Raw genomic sequence first — 20,483 nt, 5'->3', positions numbered from 1 at the left:
GGCCCTAAGTGTTTTTTTTCCCCTCAGTTCAGTTTAGCCCCCTCCCTAAGTGGTGAGCTAAACTGAAGAAAGCACTCTACTGGAATAAGAATGTCAACACTGTCAGTTATACCACTAGAACTATAACAGTTTAAATTCACACCTTATGTACACAGCTATAACTTTTCCACATAGACAAGCCCTGAAACTGGCTACCATCTGATAGCTGTTCCGTGGTCTTTGTGAAGTGACATGATGGCCTGAATTCAGATCCTGTTAGACACATTTCCACCGTTGACAACAAGTACAAATTGTATCAGTCTTAGTCAAGAGGCTTGAATAGACACAGATTGAACTGACCTCCCATCCTTTGTGGACTGAGGCATCAGGACCGAGGCACCTTTTTGGGCCCATGTGGAAGAAACTGAACTGCTGCTGTAGTCACTGTAACTGTTCTGTAGCTAAACAGAGGCATTCACTCTCCTTCCAGGACCTTTAACAAACTCCAAATTCATTTAAAATTGAAAAGAAAGGCAAGGAGATCTTAGGAGACAACTAGTTTTTCAGACACATTTGGATCTTATCTTTTAAATGTACAAATGACTTCAGCGTTTGTGTGAGTTGGAAAGGTTTAGTTTGCCCATCCTTAAAGGATTTGTCCACATGTGGAGTTGTTCCTGATTAACTCCATCCATGGACACTCTTATTAGGGGACAAGAGTGCCTTGTTTCTGGTTAGTTTAATGAACTTTGATGCATTCAATTTTACTTAGCTAAAGGCTTAGGGCCCAATTCTCATTTATCCTAAGGGCCATTCACACTGCTCTGGCAATGTGACGGGGCCTTGAGGTGGGTTTAATTTGTAGCTGAAGTTACACTAACAGTCATTAAAAGGCCCCTTTACCCTGCCAGATTAATATAAAAAGGCTTTGCCTATTTAGCATTAGCTATCTTAAATATTTCTGAATTTCTAGTTTCCTACAGGCTTCTGAAGATTTCTAAGTAAATAAAACTTTCATTGGTGTTTATGGTCAAATGGAATGTCCAGAGTGCTTTATAAGACATTTCATGGCAGATCAGTAGCACAGGGATTGTATACAGGCAAATCAGGCAAGCGTAATGTGCCCTTGACCTCCCTTATGTAGCATTAATCCCAATTTATCTGCAGTGCCATTGCAGAAATAGAGGGAATACAGAATGGGACACAGGCATGATATCATCTCTGAACTGGCCTGAAAACCAATGGGGGTATAGTATAAATCAAACACAGTGCAACTGAAAATTCAGTATTAAATGACTGAGGTAACTTCATGAAAGATTTTTAAAAATAAACAGGCAAAGTAATGGTGAATATATAAATATACAGGGCTAGATTGTGCCCTTGCTTTGAAGGGATTTGCAGGGGTCTAAGGGTGCCCTAATGAGTTGTCACATTAGCCTTGACCAGATAGTTGTTCCAAGTGCAGGAGGGAGAGCAGTGACCAAGTACATCATACTCCCACCTCATGAGCAAGTGGGCAGAGAATGGGGGTAAACAAGAGGAAGAAAATGGGTTACTCCTGAGGGAATTCTGCACCACTGCACAATGCAGAATTTTGCAGAAATTAATTTTGTGTGCACAGAATTTCCTTTCCCCCACAAAAATGGACTGCAGAGCTGCTGGCCGCCACTAGAGAGCACTAGACCTGGCAGAGCCCAGCTCCCAGATAGAAGATACTGCCCAGGGGAGGGGGAAGAGAGCTAGAGGGTTCCCAGCAGATTCAGTTTCTCGCATGCCCTGTGAGAAGGAGATGGCAGCATGCAGGAAACTCCATGCAAACCTGGGATTGAGCATCAGGCTCTGGGTCCCTGGGGTCTGAGGGGTAGGGGGCAGGTGTCTGGGCTGGGGGAGGGCATGGCTGGACTCTGGAGTGGGAGGGGGGTGTCCGGGCTGGGGGGAACCCTGTGGGTTGGCTTTGGGGTGGGGAGGAGGTGCGGGTATCTAGGCAAGGGGCAGCCCCTTGGCTGGGCTCTGGGGGGGGGGGTTCACATGTATTAGTGGGGGGTGGGCCATGGCTGGGCTCTGGGGGGGAGGGGTTGTGAGTGTATGGCCCCCTGGATGCTCTCTCAGAGAAACAGGAACTGCGTTGTCATAGGGGTTTCTTTAACTCTGTACTCCTGGGGGAATTTGTGTGTGTGTATTATTACACACATACTTGCTGAAAGGTGTTTTGAAATAAATTACCAAAATAATTGTAACTGGATTAATTATGTTAGTGTTATTTTGACAAATAAAATTTGCAGAATTTTAAAATATTGTGCCCAGAATTTTTAATTTTTGGCACAGAATTCCCCCAGAAGTAAATGGGTGCATCCACAGGTTAATCCCTTCTAGATCCCTACCAGAATAATTTAAGGAGACACTCGGGGTATGTCTTCACTACCCACCGGATCAGCAGGCAGCGATTGATCCAGCGGGGATCGATTTATCGCATCTAGTGTAGATGCGATAAATCGATCCCCGACCGCTCTCCCGTCAACTTCTGTACTCCAGCACCACGAGAGGCACAGGCAGAGTCGACGGGGGAGCAGCAGCAGTCAACTCACCGCAGTGAAGACACCACGGTGAGTAGATCTAAGTATGTTGACTTCAGCTACGTTATTCACGTAGCTGAAGTTGCGTAACTTAGATTGACACCTCCCCTCCCCCCCCCCCCCCCCCCGTGTAGACCAGGGCTAGGTTTGTGGGGAGCGGGTTTACTCCCCACCGACAAAGGGATAAAGTAACTTACTTCTTTTGTTAGTCAGACAAGTGAGGGGCAAATCCTGAAGTCCTTTCTCAGGCAAAACAGTCATTGGCTTCAGTTAAAGTAGTGCCTGATTGAGGGCTGTGGGATTTGTCCCAATGCCTTTTGGCTCAAATCAAGTGTAGGATCATTATCTATGTCCTCTGCAAGGGACTGCACTTGCAGTGGAATGGGCTTTATGATCTAATAGGATTTTCCATCTCTAATGTCTTTGAACATATAGATCTCTTCAAGGTCTAGTGTGAAATAATATAATATGTTTCAAAAGAGTAGCACAACTGAAACAGTTGGGAGTTTTAACCTGATCTGTAAGTCACTGAACACCAGACTACACATTGTGTGTTGATGGGAAGAAACTGGATGAATAATGGATTTCAAATTTAGTTGGTCTATTGAGATGCTGAGCTTTTGGGGAAGAGGCAAATAGATGCTTAAGCTTCGTTACTATACAAGTGCTAACTTAACCAATCTTTCTATTGACTCAGTGGGCTTTGGGATCAGAATCTTAAAGAATATGGATTATTCTGTATAGCAGGACTAGGTGGTTTATGGGATTGGAAATAAATCTTTCACTTCTACATCACAAGGTCAAACCTGATCTACACTGTTAGTGAGCAAAAGTCATTATCTGGTGACTGTTTGTTGGTTTTTGTGAAGTGAGTGGATGGTCTCAGTCCAGTTCCTAGTAGAGAAGAGTCTATCCCAAAACACTCCATCACAACTGGCACAAATTGATACATGTTTGTTACACATCAGAGGAGAGGCCAAGAACTGAACAGTGCTGGGAGACTGACCAATCCATCCTTTGGAGTGGTTCCTCCAAATCGGGACTGAGACTCATTTGTAAGGTGGGGAAAACGTACTACTGCCCATCCTATACTTGTTCTGTGTAAAAAGAAGGGGAAATAATTTAAATAACCTCTGCATTTTTAGAGAGAGTGCCCTCTCCCCCAACACCATCCCTTGAGCAGAATTTATGGCAAAAGACAATGGATTAGTGCCTCAGCTGATGTAAATCAGTGTCACTGAACAATGGAGCAAGGTTATTTACATGAGCTGAGAATCTGGCCTACTATAATTCTTCCCGAATCAAATATTTCTTCATTTGATTCTCATGAGCTCATGTTCTTGCTATAAGTGTACATATGGTGGTTTTGTGCTGGGCATAATTGAGCAAAATAATTATTGTGCATAGTCTCTTACTAGGTCTGAACAGTACTGTACAAAACAAAACAATGCACAGTGCTACAAATGCAAAATCAAAACAGATAAAGGAGACTTTTGGAAAAGTTCTGTCAAGAAAGATCTATTTGCCAGGTGACTTCTCTGAGCCCAGAGCAGGCTATAAAGATTCAGGGAGAAAATGTGTAAAAGGAATTAACATAAGTGACACCAAAGAAGTGTTTGATAATTGTTCTCAGTAAACTGATCTGATGCAAAATAAACAAATGAGATTCTTTGACAAAGCATTAGCACATGCAGTTGCACACATATGCCTAACTGCTTTTTGTTGCTGAAAGCACTGTGTGTTTTTAATTACACTTCCACCAATGTTAAGGGTACACACACACAAAGATTGTCTTACCTGGCCAGAAAATGGAAAATTAAATGCACCCCAAATAAATAACCCCTTTAGAGGGAATATTAAGGGTGGGATTAAAAAAAACCTCACAAAACCCAGGGATTTAATTCTGAGTTCAGACTGCATAGATATCCTCATCTCCATTGTGTTGTGTTTGTGCATTACAATATATATTGGTCCAAATATTGTTCAGTGGCATTTGTGTTATCCCATTGAAGTCAATAGGCAACATTTATTTTTATTTTTTCTCCTTCTTTCAGTCCCAGAGCCCCAAAAGATATATTCTCGGTAATAATATTTGGAAGGTAGAATATTTTGTGTACAGACACTCCTCAGTACAATGTATATTCAGCTCAGTTTTTCCTAAAACACTTTGGGACAGATCCTCAGCTGGTGTAAGTGGATGCAACCCCATTGACTTCCATGGAGCTACACTGATTTCCAGCAGCTGAGGATACAGCTCATTATGCCGCTGGTACAGGATGCCTCCCCCTCCCCCCCATACAATACACCTTGCAATAGGATGGAGTGTGTTTCAAATTCTCTCTCTGGCTGCTCTATTTAAGATACAGCCAGATCAGTATTCAGAAGCAGTTCCTCCCCCTGTTCAGCTATGTATGAGCCAGTCATTCACAGCCTTTGCTCACTATGCAGTAAAACCCCCTCCCTTAATCTGGGCATGGACAAGCAATAGAGTGCAACTCCAGCTGTGGGGACTCCAGTAGAGGCTACTGACCTGATACTCCCCTCTGCAAGCAATTGGTATGGGAGGGGTTGGAGATGGACAAGGAGTAGAAGGAGCCCTGGCCCTGGCCCTAGCCCCTTTGCTTGCCAGTCAGAGCAGCTGGCCGAGCGCACAGGGGAAATAAAGTGCTCCACAAAAAGGGACAAAGACACATCCTCTCTCAGAGCAAGTGGGCAGCACTGTGAATTTTAGTCAGCTAAGAACATTTCATTGACTCACCTATTCTATCTACTAGCCATTGTTGTCTATAACCCTTAGAAGCAGGTCTATTCCTCCAGTCACTCTGCATGTTTGCTAATCTGTGTATGGATGATTCTGAAAGGTCATTGTGCCTCTCAGCCCCAAATATACCCCATGCAAGAGTTTACAGTAAAATGTATTAGCCATTAAGGAGACTGACAGAGAGCTCAATAACCTGCTGCTGAAAAGGGGAGAGTTTTGTCACTTTGCAGTCTGCCCTGAGTGAAGGACAGCAGGGAGCCATACTGCACCAGGAGTGGACCAGGGAGGGAATCGTGACTTTGCTGTAGGGCAAAAATTAATCTGCTACTGGTACATGATCTATTCCAATAGCCAATTGCTCCCAGTTCTACATTGGTTCAGCTGCACTAGCCAGTGTGTTGGGGGCAGAGCCAAGGCCTTGCACATTGCTCATCTGCATTACAGAGGAATTTACAGCCCTGTGAAGAATGCTCTTCTCACTGTGGAGGAGTCTGTTGGGTGCATAGCCCTCTTCCCCCCCCCCCCCCAGCAGTAGAAGGGGTCACTGTGCCCCTCTTACTGTCCTGCTCAAGTGCACAGGCCACAGGACAATCCTGCCCTAAATAGGAAAAGAAAAGTTATAGCAGAAATGACTTAACAACTGCACTATTGCAAAAACTATGTCATCAGCTGGCTAGTGAAATAAAAGTTTTGAAACAATTTGGCAATTCCAGCAAAGTCAGCATCTTTGTAACCTTCTCAAAATGCTATTCTCTCCTGAGGATTGTTATCCTGCTACTGTGCAGTCCAGGCTATTTGAGATGTCTAACTAACACTGAACAACCTGAATTTTGGCTAACTGCTTAGGTCAATAAGGGATACTACACCCAATCCTACTCCCCTTGGATTGAGACTCAGGATGAAAAGCTCTCTCTATAAAGTACCAAGTAATATTTTGTTAATTAAGCCTCTTGAGGTTTGCCCAACGCTAACATAGCCTCTTATATGGGGGACTTTTGATGCATAATGTCAAAGCTCCAGCCTGTCTTACACTGTAATGAATCAATAATAACTTCAGTGAAGTTACTGGAATGTATACCAGTAGAAAATGGATATGTCGCAGGGCATTCTTCTCACCACTAGGGGGTGCCTTCTTGTGTCCATGTCAGGGGATTAGCTCCACTCAGGTCTGACAACCCCTTCTGCTACATGCCCTGCCATCGCTCTCTTTCTCACTCTTAGTATAGTCTTCCCCTTCCAGAGTATCAAAGTCCTTCAACACCAATGCTCTGAGGCAGTCTTATCATTGTCCTGATGGTGCCACTTTCCCAGTGGTTGGTAGGCACACCCACTACTCTGAATTCCTGTACAGGGATCCTATACCTAGCAACTGTGGCCTGGTTCTCTCAGACCCTGTTGCTCCTTCCCTGGACTACTTCCCCCACTCTGGGTGTGCCAGCTCAAACTCCATTGTCCCAGGGAGTAAATGCTGACTACTGAACTTGGTGGCCTTAAACACACCTCCCTGCTCCTAGAGAGTGGCTACAGACTACTACTCTGCAGCTCCTTTCTGTTGCCAGCTTCCTGTCTTGATAAACCCAGCCCAGCTACTCCCCCAGCTGGATTTCATCAGCAAATTAGGCCTTAGCATTTCCTGGCTTTCCTCCAGGTGTAGCCTATAGGTTAATTGGCCAAATTTATCACTTCAGGCCTTGGCCTGTTGGGTGGATACCCCATCACAGAGTGAGATCAGTAACAAGTCACTAAATTACTGTCCTGGCATGCACTGGGTTTAATGTAAAATTTCAATCCAGATTGTCTTCTCCTGCAGACAATCCAGTGAGAGGACCATCAGTTCCTCAGGGCACACACTCTGTGTGGTGCAGGTTGTCCTATTAAGATGTGTAGAGATGGAGACAGGGGATGGGGGTTAGGCCTGCTACCCCATAGATCTTGGGACTCTATAGGGAAGAATACACACAGACCCCTAGAAGTAAAAACCATTCAGCTGGAGGACTTCTTCCTCTGCTCTGTATTCTCATCCTCCAACTAGGTATGGACTTGGGAGAAAACTATTTGTATTACAGTAGTACCAGTTGCTCAGTCAGAATTGGGGTCCTGTGGTCCCAAGAAAATATTCCCTGCCCCAAGAATATGTCTTAAATAATCTGCAAGGCTCTAGTTTCTTCTCCCTCTAAAAAGAAAGATAGCATGAGCTACAGTCCCCTTTCTTGCTGCTGCTCCTGCTGTCTTGGTTTGTTTGCTGTATTCTCCATCTGAGAGCATTTGGGAATGCATCTTTGGTAAGTATTTCTGCAGCTGTTTGGAAGCGATTTGACGACACAGTGCTGTATCTGAAAAATTGTCCCAGGTGACTATTAAAGTCTAGGCTTGCACCATAAAACCACTAGGAGTAATCCTACACCACAGCAGAAAATCCTTCCCCACGAGCTGATCCTGCAGAGCAGTGGTTCTCAACCAGGGGTCTAGGGCCCCCGGGGTGGGGGGGGGCATTGTTGGATCATATTAAAGAAGTCTGTATTAAAATCACAAATGAGTTTGATTCCCCATAGTTTAAATTCCAGGGTATTACTAATTAAGAGGTCTCTTGGTTTTTGGTACTGTTTCTCTCCCTCTATGTGTGAAACTTGCAAGCTGCTAATTGTGTTAGTACATTCTAAGACAGAGTCTGTTCTCAAAGCAATTCACAGAGAGAGAGACTCAAAGCAATACTCTAACAACAGAAACAGCACCCAGAGACTCCCCGCCCTTTTGTTGTATTAACAATTGTGGTTAAAATAGAGATAGAGGATGTATGTGGATGGATGCTTGGTGTGGATAATAACTGAATGATCAGGGAGATGCCAGCCTAAGAATCCAGTGTCCATCGGCTGAAGAAGGCGTCAAGTGGAAATAACCAGAGGACCCCCAGAGGGCAGACTGGAATCCACCCAACAGCCTCAAGAATGGGAGAACCAAAAAACAAGATAACATCTAGCAGCACGGAGCCGTCAGGAATGTGCCATCTGCTGATTGATTCAGCAACAGCATGATGAAGCAATTCCCATAGACTGGCATAGGAAGAAATTCCTATAAAAATAGACTCTAAAAAGTGAGAACTTTGGGGTCTGATTCTGCAAACCAACTTCCAGGAGCATCAGATGAGCATCTGACAAGGCCCTGCTCCCTCCTCATGTCCAGGCCATCTGGCCAGTGGCTTGGCACGAGCAACTCTAAGGCTGGTAACTATGATAACAACCTTGCAGAACCTGTGTGTGTGTGTTTGTATGAATGAATGTGTGAATAAATATGAGATTGAATGAAATGTTATAGCTATAACTAACTGCTTACTATGATTCTTTCTGTATTCACAATAAATGTGGCATTTTGCCTTTTTCCCTTTAATAAGATCCTGCTGGTTTTTATTTTATTGGTATAACACCATGAGCAGTTTTCCGGGGGTTGGCCAAGCAGGACCAGCGTTAGACTTGCTGGGGCCCAGGGCAGTCCCACTGCATGAGGCTGAAGTCTGCGGCCCTGAGAAACTTAGCTACACAGTGCCCCCAGTGGCATGGGGCCCTGGGCAATTGCCCTGCTTACCACCTCTTAACGCCAGCTCTGGCTTTTATATGCAGAAAACCAGTTATTGTGGCACAGGTGGGCTATGCAGTTTTTATAGCATGTTTGGGGGGCCTCAGAAAGAAAAAGGTTGAGAACCCCTGCTCCAGAGTATCATCCCCTTTAGCAGAGAGCTGCTTCAAGCCAGCAGAAGGTTCTGAATTACAGGAAGGAAGGTGAGAGCTCAGACGTTAAACTGTTTCTCTCTTTGTTACCTAAGCAACATCCACTGATTGTAAAGTCAAGAGAGTTGCTCCAGGGACAACTTCAGCCAATTATGTATGTCTGCAATGTTTCTTCTTCCTTTTTTTCTTTCTTCATAGGTCCATACTCACGGTGTTAGAGGAGCTCCTTTAAAACACAGACCATGCTAATCATGGTTTGTTGGGCCATTGAGGACAAAATGTAATAGTTCCAAGTCCTAATTCAGTGCTGCACCCAAGTTCTGCTCAGCACAAAGGGTTTGGGGCAGAGGTGGCTTTCTGCAAGCTCTGTGTTTCCTGGGAAATTTCCCTATGCCAGGGTATTCCCTGCTGGCTATAGTCACCAGTGCCAAAGGGCTGTATGGCTCTGATCAAGCAGGCCCTATAATTATAAATTATATTCTACAATAGAACAGGATTTCTAAACAGCTATGATTGGTCCATAATGGCTATACACATTCTATTTTAACTCTTACAGTGGGCATTATTTGCATTGTTTATTTGCCAGGGTAGATGGGACTTTTGGGATCCGTTGCTCCCAGAAGGGAACTTGCTGCACTTGTCTTGTGAAATTCCTTTCAGATGTGGTATAGGAAGGGGCTGGATGGCTTAAGGCAGTGTTTCCCAAACTTGGGACGCCGCATTTTCAGAGAAAGCCCCTGGCGGGCCGGGCCGGTTTGTTTACCTGCCGCATCAACAAGTTCGGGCGATCGTGGCTCCCACTGGCCGCGGTTCGCCGTTGCAGGCCAATGGGGGCTGTGGGAAGCGGCGGGTACACACCGCTTCCTGTAGCCCCCATTGGCCTGCAGTGGCGAACTGCGGCCAGTGGGGGCCGAACCTGCGGACGCGGCAGGTAAACAAACTGGCCCGGCCCGCCAGGAGCTTTCCCTGAACAAGCGTCCCAAGTTTGGGAAACAGTGGCTTAAGGGATTAATAATGAGAGACAAAGCCTTTCACCACTAGATCACTGATGTGAATCCAGGTCAGATCTGTAGTGACCAAAGATCATTACTGTCAGAATGCTCTTTGGTGCTGTATACAAAATGAGCTCAAAAGTCTCAAACTAATTGACAGCTGACAAATCCTGCAGGCCTGCTTCTCCCCTGTCTTGCATTATCACTTACACCTGTGCAAAATAGATGTCAAAAACTAGCAGTCTTACTTGGGAGCATTTTAAACTCCCTTTGCACAGGTGCTAATCATTACACAAGATATATGGCAGTGGAGAATCAGCTCCATTGTCACAGCATCGCTAATTAGCATCTTTGTTTTGTCAGCTGAGAGGCCAAGGACTGAATGGGTCATGGAAATTGAAATCATCCTTTCACCACTGGAAGTGCAAATTCAAGACAGAGATACATCCACTGCAACATTGCCACCCATCATGGTAATTCTGCTTTTGTAATGTATTAACCTGGTGCTTCTGAATCTTGGAAATGCTGGTTATAGAACATTCACGAGTCCTGAAATAATTTTGTGTCCTTTGACACAACATAATGGTGTTTTGACACAGCATTCATTTATGCCATAACAACCTATTGTGACATAACAACATATTGTGACAGTTGAGTTTATCCTACTGGACAATGAGAAAAAAGTGTCAATTTTAGGAAGCAGTTTATAGGAAGTTGCACTTGTACTGACCTATTCTGTAGATAAACTGAGGACTTCAAATTTCTAGAAGTATCTATTTCAAGCACTCAAAATTCACTTTAATCCCATTCAAGCACCACAAAATACCCCAAGGTATTCATGTTTCAGTTTTCTGCAAGCAGGTACTGTGAAAAACAGCAGTGATATATGCAGAAATCTAATATCCCTGGCAAAATTCCAATTTGGGTAATTACATTCTGCTTACCTAAATTTCTACTTATAATTTATCTGGAGACATTAGAGTATTCTTAATTTCTCCACCTAGAAACTACGTTATAATGTTAGAGGCTCAGAATGATTGATGTTTTCTCCACCCTCCACTGAGTCCATTTCAATGATGCAATAGAGAAGTGATACTTTCAATATAATCTAGAATATGTTTTGGGGTCTGTAGAGAGATGTTTGTAGAAGATTATAATTTAGAGACACTCCCTCATAAGGGACAGCATTATGAACATAGGAATTTGGAGATGTGCCCTGTAGGTGGGGGTTAGGAATACAGCATTGCTGTGTGCTGCAAATCATGACAGAAGCTCTCCAGTTTGTTTTATTAAAAGTTTTATTCCTTTCTCATTCATATGGTTGGTTATTTAATTAATCCCAAGATCATTACATGGTGTCAGAAGTGCTGAATGAGAAGGAAAGTGCAGTCATTTTGAAGTTAACTCCTGTGTTTGCAACTGAAAGCAGAGACTAAGGTAAACACCATAAAAGTACGTGGAGCACCAGGCACAGAGGCTTTTGCATGTATTTGGTGAGCACAATAGTAGCTTGAATAGCTTAAGAAGGCGGGGGGGGGGGGGCAGGAATGGGTGTATTGCAACCTCCTTCCAGTCTGCAATTGTCAGGCAATGTTGCAGAGAACTGAAAAAATTCAGACAGAGATTTGAATTGTATTTAGCAGCCATAGGGGCAGAAGAAAAAAATGATAAAGTGAAATAATCAATCTTTTTGCATGTTGTTGGGGAGGAAGCATTGGATATTTATAACAACTGTAAGTGTGAAGAAGGTGAAAGCATGAAGTTAAATAAAATACTGACTAAATGTGAGGAACATTGCATGCCAAAAAGGAATTAAACCTTTGAGAGAGACACATTTTTTACATGCATGCAAAAAACTGATAAAGCAATATGTCACAGAATTAAGGAAACTCAGTAAAACCTGTGACTTTGGTGAGTTGATAGAATCTCTGGTCAGAGACAGAATCAGTTGTGGTATTAAAGACAATGTGGTAAGAGAGAGACAGCTCTGTGAAGGAGATTTAACGTTAGAAAAAGTTCTCCAAATATGCAGGGCAGCAGAAACTGTGAAAACTCAAGTGAAAGAGCTGAATTCAGAAACCAGAAGTGGTTATCCGTGTAATAAGTATTAAAGAATATAGCCAGAATAGGTCAAATCAAAAAGTGGAACCACTCGGTATGAAAACCACTGCTAGGAGGAAAATTGGGCACAAACGGTTATGTGGAAGGTATGGATCACAGCTTGGACTCAAACACTATGTTGCCTTTGGAAACTTTAGCATAAATGTGGGGAAAATAATCATTTTGCAAAATGCTGCAGATCCCAAATGCAGCAAAGTCAAGTGCATTCAGTTAAAGACAATCTGGTTGAGGAGTTTTTCATAGATGTACTGGGGTCTACCAAGCCTGATGAGAGGGACTGGATACTACCTATGACAGCAAATGGAAAAATTATTCCACTGAACTAGACACAGGAACTCAGGTTAATATTCTCTGTACAAGATTATGAGAGACTGAAAATAGGACCAAAACTGGGACCAACAAAAATAAAGGTAACTGGTTATTCTGGAACAAATATACCAGTGAAGGGGAGGTGAATTGCTAGCATCAACCAGAAAAACACCATGTGCAGGCTCCAATTCACTGTAGTGCCAAAGGAGGTGACACCAGTTTTAGGCCTGGTTCCATGTGTGAGATACTCAGTCTGGTAAAACGGTGCTTTCACTACAAGATCATACTGAACCTGGTGATGAAGCCCTCTTTTGGGAATATCATGACCTGTTTCAAGGGTTGGGTTGCTTGCAGCATGAACATATAATCTGGATAAACAAGGAAGTCCCTCCAGTTATCCATCCATGTAGAAAAGTGCCATCTGCACTCCATGATAAACTCAAGGGTGAGCTTGCATGGATGGAAGCAATGCAAGTAATACAAACAATTGATGATCCAACAGAATGGGTGAGCTCTCTCATCATTGTGGAAAAAAGTAACGGCCAGCTATGCATATGCTTAGTTCCCAGAGACCTCAACAAGGCTATAAAAAGAGAACATTTCTGAATATCAACAAGAGAAGAGATTATGGCTCAGGTTGCAAATGCTCAATATTTCAGTAAATTGGATGCATCCTCAGGTTTTTGGCAGCTAAAATTAACGGAAGAAAGCTCAAAACTATGCACATTTAATACCCCCATTTGGAAGATACAGATTCTTACGCTTACTCTTTGGCATAGCTAAAGCACCAGAAATGTAGCACAAAACCACACATATGATCTATGAACATATTAATGATGTTGATACCTCAGTGGATAACATCATCATCAGTGAAAAAGGAGCTAGATCGCAGACTTTGGGAAGTCCCAAAGAGCTTCAAACCTCAGACTAATCAGGAGAAATGTGTTTTAGGTGTTACAGAACTGACTTTTGTTGGGGACATTATTTCCAGTGAACGTGTAAAACCTGATAAGAGGAAGATTTCAGTCATTGAAATGATGCACGTCCCCAGTCAAAGAAAGATGTCCAGTGGTTTCTGGTATGATGTGATGCTCCAAAATTCTTTATAGAAATATGCTTATGCTATAAATATGGCATGACGAAGATATATTTTATACAAGATGGCTCATGTAAGATATCATTGGAAAGGTTATAATTTACTGAATCTGATTATCCAATTTGTATGCATGTATCATTTCTGTATCTGGAGTTAGGAATATTGACTATGTAACAATTACAATTGTGATTATACTTGGAGATGCTCACCAGACAGTAAGCAATCAGCCTTAATGGGCCATTAGGAAAAAGACAATGAGTCTTCAAAGATGTGGATCCCTCATCTTCCAGGAGTTCCTTCCTGTGAACATTGCAAATAAACCTGGTTTCATAGTTGCTTTGACACTGCAAGGTCAGGTGATAATGTCACCTGGTAAAAAGTACCACGTTGGACACTGCTGGTACTTTTCCACTGGAAACAAAGGAGTCTACTCTGTAAAAATAAATAACTGGAACTCTAAGCTACGGCCACTCTGCAATTTGCTTAAAACAACTTTTAGGGTGAGAAATTACATTCTGTAATCTGTTTCTTGAGTGTACTAAGCCTAGTTTGCATGTTTTGTTTTATTTGCTCAGTAATCTGCTTTGTTCTGTTTGCTATCCCTTATAATCATTTAAAATTTACCTTTTATAGTTAATAAACTTGTTTTTTTTAATTATAAAACCCAGTGTGTGCAATTTATAACGGGGGGGGGAGGGGAAGTTGTGCAAATCTTCTTCCACATTGAGGGAGGAGGCAAATTTATGAGCTTATATTGTATAGATTTCTCTACAGCGCAAGACAATATTATTTTGGGTGTACTTTCCAGAGGGGAGCTGCACTTGAGTGCTGGGCAATTTCCTAGCTGAATCTTCCCATAGAGAGCTGCTTGCAGACTGTGTGCGATTCTACAGCTGGTGCGTCCCTACCTGTGGGTGTGTGCTGCCAGAGGCCGGAGAGCCTGATTCAGCAAAACAGGGAAAGGGGGACCAGGCTAGTGGAGCGCCAGGTGGGCTCAGTGAAATCCCATACATCAGGTGGTATCCCGAAAGAGGGGTCCAACCTGTCACACCTGGGAATTGTTAATTATCTTGGAAAATTCATACCTAATCTATCTACCAAAGCAGCAGCTTCGAGAAAACGTCTGGAGAATAAAAATGAATGGTATTGGGGTGCAGAACAGGAGAAATATTGGGAAGGTTTAAAACAACAGCTGATAGAAGAACCAGTGTTGAAGTTCTGTGCACCAGGAGGGCCTATTAAAGTTTCATCAGATACTTCACAGTCTGGGTTAGGTGCAGTGATTTTACAGAAGCATGAGGATTGTTGGCAACCAATGGCATATACATCCAAATCACTGACTGAGGCAGAAACCAGATATGCAGAGATCAAAAAGGATCTTCTAGGAATAATGTTTGCCTGTGAGCAATTCAATCAGTATATTTATGGACAGACAGTGGAAGCTGAAATGGACCACAAGCCCCTAGTACCATTATTTACCAAACTACTAAATGACTGTACCTTAAGGATTCAAAGAATCATGATAATGCTGCAAAAGTATGATTTTCTTGTGACCTACACACCCAGTAAACTCATGTTCACTGCAGATGCACTTTCCAGAGCAGTGGCTCCCATGAAATCAGCGAAGACTTTAGAGACAGATGCAAGCCTATGTAGCTCTGATTGTAAAGTCAATTCCCATAGCCAACAGGAAACTGCAACAAATAAAACAGGAAACAGAGAAAGATGAATCATTGGGAATCCTTAAAGAAGTGATAATTAAAGGGTGGCCTGAAGAAATAAGCTATTACTGTCCAAGTGTATGAGGCTATTGGAACTGCAGACATGAACTTACTGATAGATGGGGTGATTTTTCAAGGGCAGTAAGGTTATAATTCCAAAAGAAAAGCTACAGAAGATCCACGAGGATCATTTAGGAATTGAGAAATGCAAACAACAAGCACGAGAGGTGCTGTCTTGGCAGCAGTTCAATCACAACATTACTAATGTGGTAGAAAACTGCTTTTCATGCTTGAAATACAACCCATGTCAACAGGCAGAGACACTGAGGCCTCTTCGAGTTCTACAAAGGCCTTATGAGAAGGTAGGTGCTGACTTATTTACCTGGCAATCAAATAATTATTTAATAGTCACAATTATTATTCTCTGTATACAGAAATTTGCAGACTGCACAGTACTAAGTTAGTGATAGCTGGCATGAAGGGAACCTTCTCCAGACATGGAATTCCAGATGAAGTCTTTAGTAATAATGATCTGCAATTTTCCAGTACAGATTTTAGGCAATTTGCCATAGATTGGGATTTTCATCACAAAACATCAAATCCAAATTACGTCCAATCAAATGGACTTGTAGAAAGGTCTATACGGACATAAAGAACCTTATGAAAAAGACAGTGGGGGTGATTTGTATAAAGCATTACTGGTTTACCGAAATACACATCTGGAGAACGACTTTCCTCCAGCTCAGATGTTAATGGGAAGAAGGATCAGATCTAATTTACCAATTACTGATAACTTGCTGAAATCTCATCACAATGAAGCCATATGGAAGATGAAAGAAAATCAGCAGTGGAAGCAGACAGATTATTTTGAAAAAAGGGCCCGTGATCTCCCATCTCTTAACCCAGGTGATAGTGTGCCTGAAGAATCACACTTCTCATACTTGGGGCCAAAGGGATACCATTAAAAATCAGCTGCATTCAAGGTCTTACGTAGTCCTGACAGACGAGGGGGACACATTTAGCCATAATCAAAGGGGTCTATGAATAATTCCAGAAAGTTCCAATACACTGACAGTAGATGTGGACTCTGGCATTTCCCATCTGACTGATCCTTTATCATCGACGCACAAAGAAGAAACTGTCAAGGAACAAGGGAACAACTCAGACTCTAATGAAAGGCTGATACTGAGAAGACCAGAGCTGGAGATCAAACATCCTGAAAAACTCCTTGCTAACCTGCCTAGAGAAGGGGTATTTGAGGAAAGTGAGTGGTAAAGACTCATTGGAGAGTGATGTGCTGGTAAACTCTCTTTCTAGGTAATTGACAAATTGGGTTTATGGAAATGTACTACATGGGTTAAGAATGTAATGCATGTGTTATTAGATAGTTGTTAGCTGTTTATATAATTGTTTTTCTTTAAGAGGGAAGATATAGAGATATGTTTGTAGAATATTATAATTTAGAGACACTCCCTCATAAGGGACAATATTATGACCAGAGCAATTTGGAGATGTGCTCTGGAGGCAGGGACACACCCCATGGCTGTGTGCAGCAGCTCACTACAGAAGTTCTCCAGTTCATTTTATTAAAAGTTTTATTCCTTTCTCATTCATTTGGTTTGTTAATTAACGAAGCTCAAGATTGTTACAGGGTCCTTCCTGGGTGATTCTCCGTAATGGTAGTAATCATGAAAGGGAAACAGTTGAGTTTAAAAAAAGTGGACTGGATCCTTTGTTCTAGACACCAGACTGGAAGTGGCTGGGAAAGGTGCCTTAATGACACTTTTTTTGCATTCCTCTGATCATTCCTCTGATCAGCCAGAGGTAATTTACAGCAGCCACAAGGCCATATTGTCTATGGCCCCCAGGAATCCCCAAGGCGTGGGTTTGCTCTGACCATGCTTCCTTCCCTTAGTAATTCCCCAGCTGCTGTGCCTGCTCCAGGGCACCTGGGGAGTTCATGAAACAATCCTCATGAAGCTAGTGAAATGGGCTGGCTCTATGTCTTCTTTGTGCCACTGGAGGGGAGCAACAGAACAGTGACAGGGCAAACTGTTCCTTATTGGGGTCAATCTTAGATGATTAAAATTGAAAGATTTTTTTTAAAAAAAAAATCTCCTTTACTTTTTACCATTTTGTTTTGTTTTTGCAGTCTGAACAATGAAAACAGACTGATCCGTTTCCCAGGAGGAATCTCCCTTGTTCTGCGCCCCCCCACCCCGCTATTTTGTTTTGGGCATCACTTGTGACTTACATGACCAAACACCTCTGTTCCCCTTGAACTAGGTGCCTCCCTGTAGCCAAGACTTAGATGCCTATCTCAGTGAGAGGGGCCGATGGCTTAGCAGACATCCATCCAGAGGGCACCTTTCATTGGCTAGCTGAGGCAGCTCCCCACCTGCTGTGTAGGCTTTATGGATTGTAGTCGGAGGGACCTATCTCTCCCCATTCATTGCATAGCAAACCTAGACACCTAACTCAGGCTTTGTGAATTGCAGTGAGTTCCTATGGTTTTCTAGGCACTGCAATGCCTAAGTGTCTGCTTTGTTTTGCTTTCTGCCTGGTATGCATTAGCACGATGTGGCAGCATTTGGCCTGCAAGCACTATATATTTAAATTTCTTTAAAAAGGTCTTTTCATTGGATTTTTTTAAAAAAAGGAAACACATCTCTTAATCTCAGTGTGTGTAAAACCCTGTTTTATTAACAAATTTTGGCCCTAAATTTACTTTCCAATGGCCTTCAATGTTCTGAAATATCTTCCCAGAACTCACACACTCCAACTAAACGTGACTGCTCAGTTGGAAGAATGTTGCAGACAGGCTGTGGTTGATACCCCCAATGTAATTTGGGTCCTTTGGGGCCTGTAATATATCTTTCCGTGAATGATGCTGTCAGCTGCAAAGATAATGTTAGACCATATGCATTTTTTCCAAATTGAGACAATGACTGCAGAATGTACGCTCTGCGAGCCACTAAACAAGGCAAACAGCATCCCAAACGTGCATACATACAGAGAAGGTTCATCCTCCCGCCCTCCACTATCACACACAGCACTGCCGATGCCCCCCACATTTTGCAATGAAATTGGGCATTCCTGGAGAGAATAGCAATTGAAAAGTAGGAATGTGAGTTTTGTGGCACGGAGAAAGAAGATCCTTTGGTTCCTGTGTCTGGAAATGTTCTGCACTAACCAAGTTGAAGCTGCCTTCTGAATTGTTGCTCAATCAAGACTACAAGGGTCAAGTACTATAGGGAAATGGTTCACAGATGTTTTCAAATGGTGGACTGCTTTTTACAATAGCCACGTTCTTCTGGATACGTGCCTGTCCAGGCTCTTGGCCCCAATTCCAGACAGTCCTTACAGCAACTGTAGAGCCTGCTAGAAGTGAGCGAACTATTTGTAGTGAATATTTCGTTCTCAGTTTAGCCCTTTTTCAGTTTTCAAATGATTAGTAACAGGCTTTGGTTTTTATTAATGTATTCATAACTTATAATTGAACAGATAAACAGTTTGTGAACGTATTTGAGCTTTTGTGGTTTTTTGCAAACTATTTGCTGTCATTCTGTCTTCTACAATTTGATGTTCATTATTTGCAGTGTGTGATTGTTCACCTAAATCACAGAGTATTGTTTCTGCTCCATGGTCGGATGAGTGAAACTTTATAAATCAGCTGAGAAGTGCAAATAGAAAATACCCATATTCATCTGTAAATATCACAAGGTGAGAGGTTCTCTAAACAGCTCCATGAATGAATGTTTGCTGAAAAGCAAACAAGGGCACAAACGTGGTCAAACTGAATGCCTATTAGGGATCAAAAGAAACATTTGTGAATATTATTGTTATTTGTTTTTGTATTACTGTAGTGACTAGAAGCTCTAGGCATGGACCAGGTCTCCATTGTGCTAGGTGCTGTACAAACAGAACAAACAGCTGGTCCTTGCCACGAAGGGCTTACAATCTAAGTAATACTGTTTTGCAGTATTCACTCACTGCTGTGTGGCAACATGGAAAATGGATAGGACAGACTAAAGGAGGTAAGATGAATTTGAACATGCTTTAATGTTTTTAGTTCAGCTTCTTGGTGTTTATTCTCTCATTTTATATTGGTGTTTCCTCTTCCTGAGTTTTCTGTCTGACTGGCTTTACATTTATTTGTACCAAACTTCGCCTTCATTGTGTGCAGTCCTCACTGTTCTCATCTCTACTGGGCTCTTTGCAGTTTGGTTCTGTCCTCCAGCGTACTAGTGATTTCTTCAGTTTTGATGTTGTCCTCAAATTTTATCATGATTGAACTTACAAGAAAAGAAACTCTGAACAAATACATCAAGCATCCACATGTGGAGTAGAGTCACTTGGCTGTTTTTGAGCTATAAATTGATCCAAAAAGCCTCTCACTCCTCAAAAACAGACCTAACCAGGCTATGACTAATAAGAAGCATCACTAATTGAAGACAGATGCATCAGTAATGTTTCAGAAACAACTCCACAGTGTACCTGGATGGCAGATTGCAGACCTCTGAAATAGGGGTGTGTGAACAACAGTGAAATTACATAGTTTTCAACATCTTATGTGATGAAAATATTTTTTAACTAGAGGGAGTAGGACTGTGCGTTCAAGTAAATGGAGTTGTGCCAGGGATGAATTTGGTCCCTTATCAAATATTTTTGCAACAGTTTTCTATTTGGTTGGAATTACAGTTAGTAAATATTTTGACTTAAAATCTGACATACTGAACCATGCAGTTTTCATGAGTCATATTATTTTGTAAACTATTTGTTTATTTTTTTAAAATGTAGGAAACATTGGCTATGTCTACACTCCAGACTTCTGCCAGCATAGAAAATGTTGAGTTCAAATTTAATTCTAAGAGTGCGAAAATAATTCTATATTTTTTTTTCTCCATTCTTTGGGGGCGGGGGGTAACTCTCAGATCTGTGGGCTCAGTTCTGCAACCCTTACTTATTGCTGAGTGACACTTACTGGCTTGAGTATTTTCATTGACTTCAATTGACTTCATTGCCAGAGTAGGTGCTAGTTAACGTGAACAAAGATTGCAGAACTCACCCTTGAGTATCAACTTTAACAACAGGAGTCCTGACTCAGCAGTCTTTTCTCAAGTGAATAGTCCCATGATTGAGTAGTCAGATTAGGGCTGCAAGGGCAGGTATTTTACTGGTGTAATGAGATATACATGTGTTGCAAGGT

This window comes from Natator depressus, chromosome 1 (genome assembly GCF_965152275.1).
Source record: "Natator depressus isolate rNatDep1 chromosome 1, rNatDep2.hap1, whole genome shotgun sequence".
NCBI lineage: Eukaryota > Metazoa > Chordata > Testudines > Cheloniidae > Natator > Natator depressus.
Note: the sequence above shows the minus strand (reverse complement) of the source record.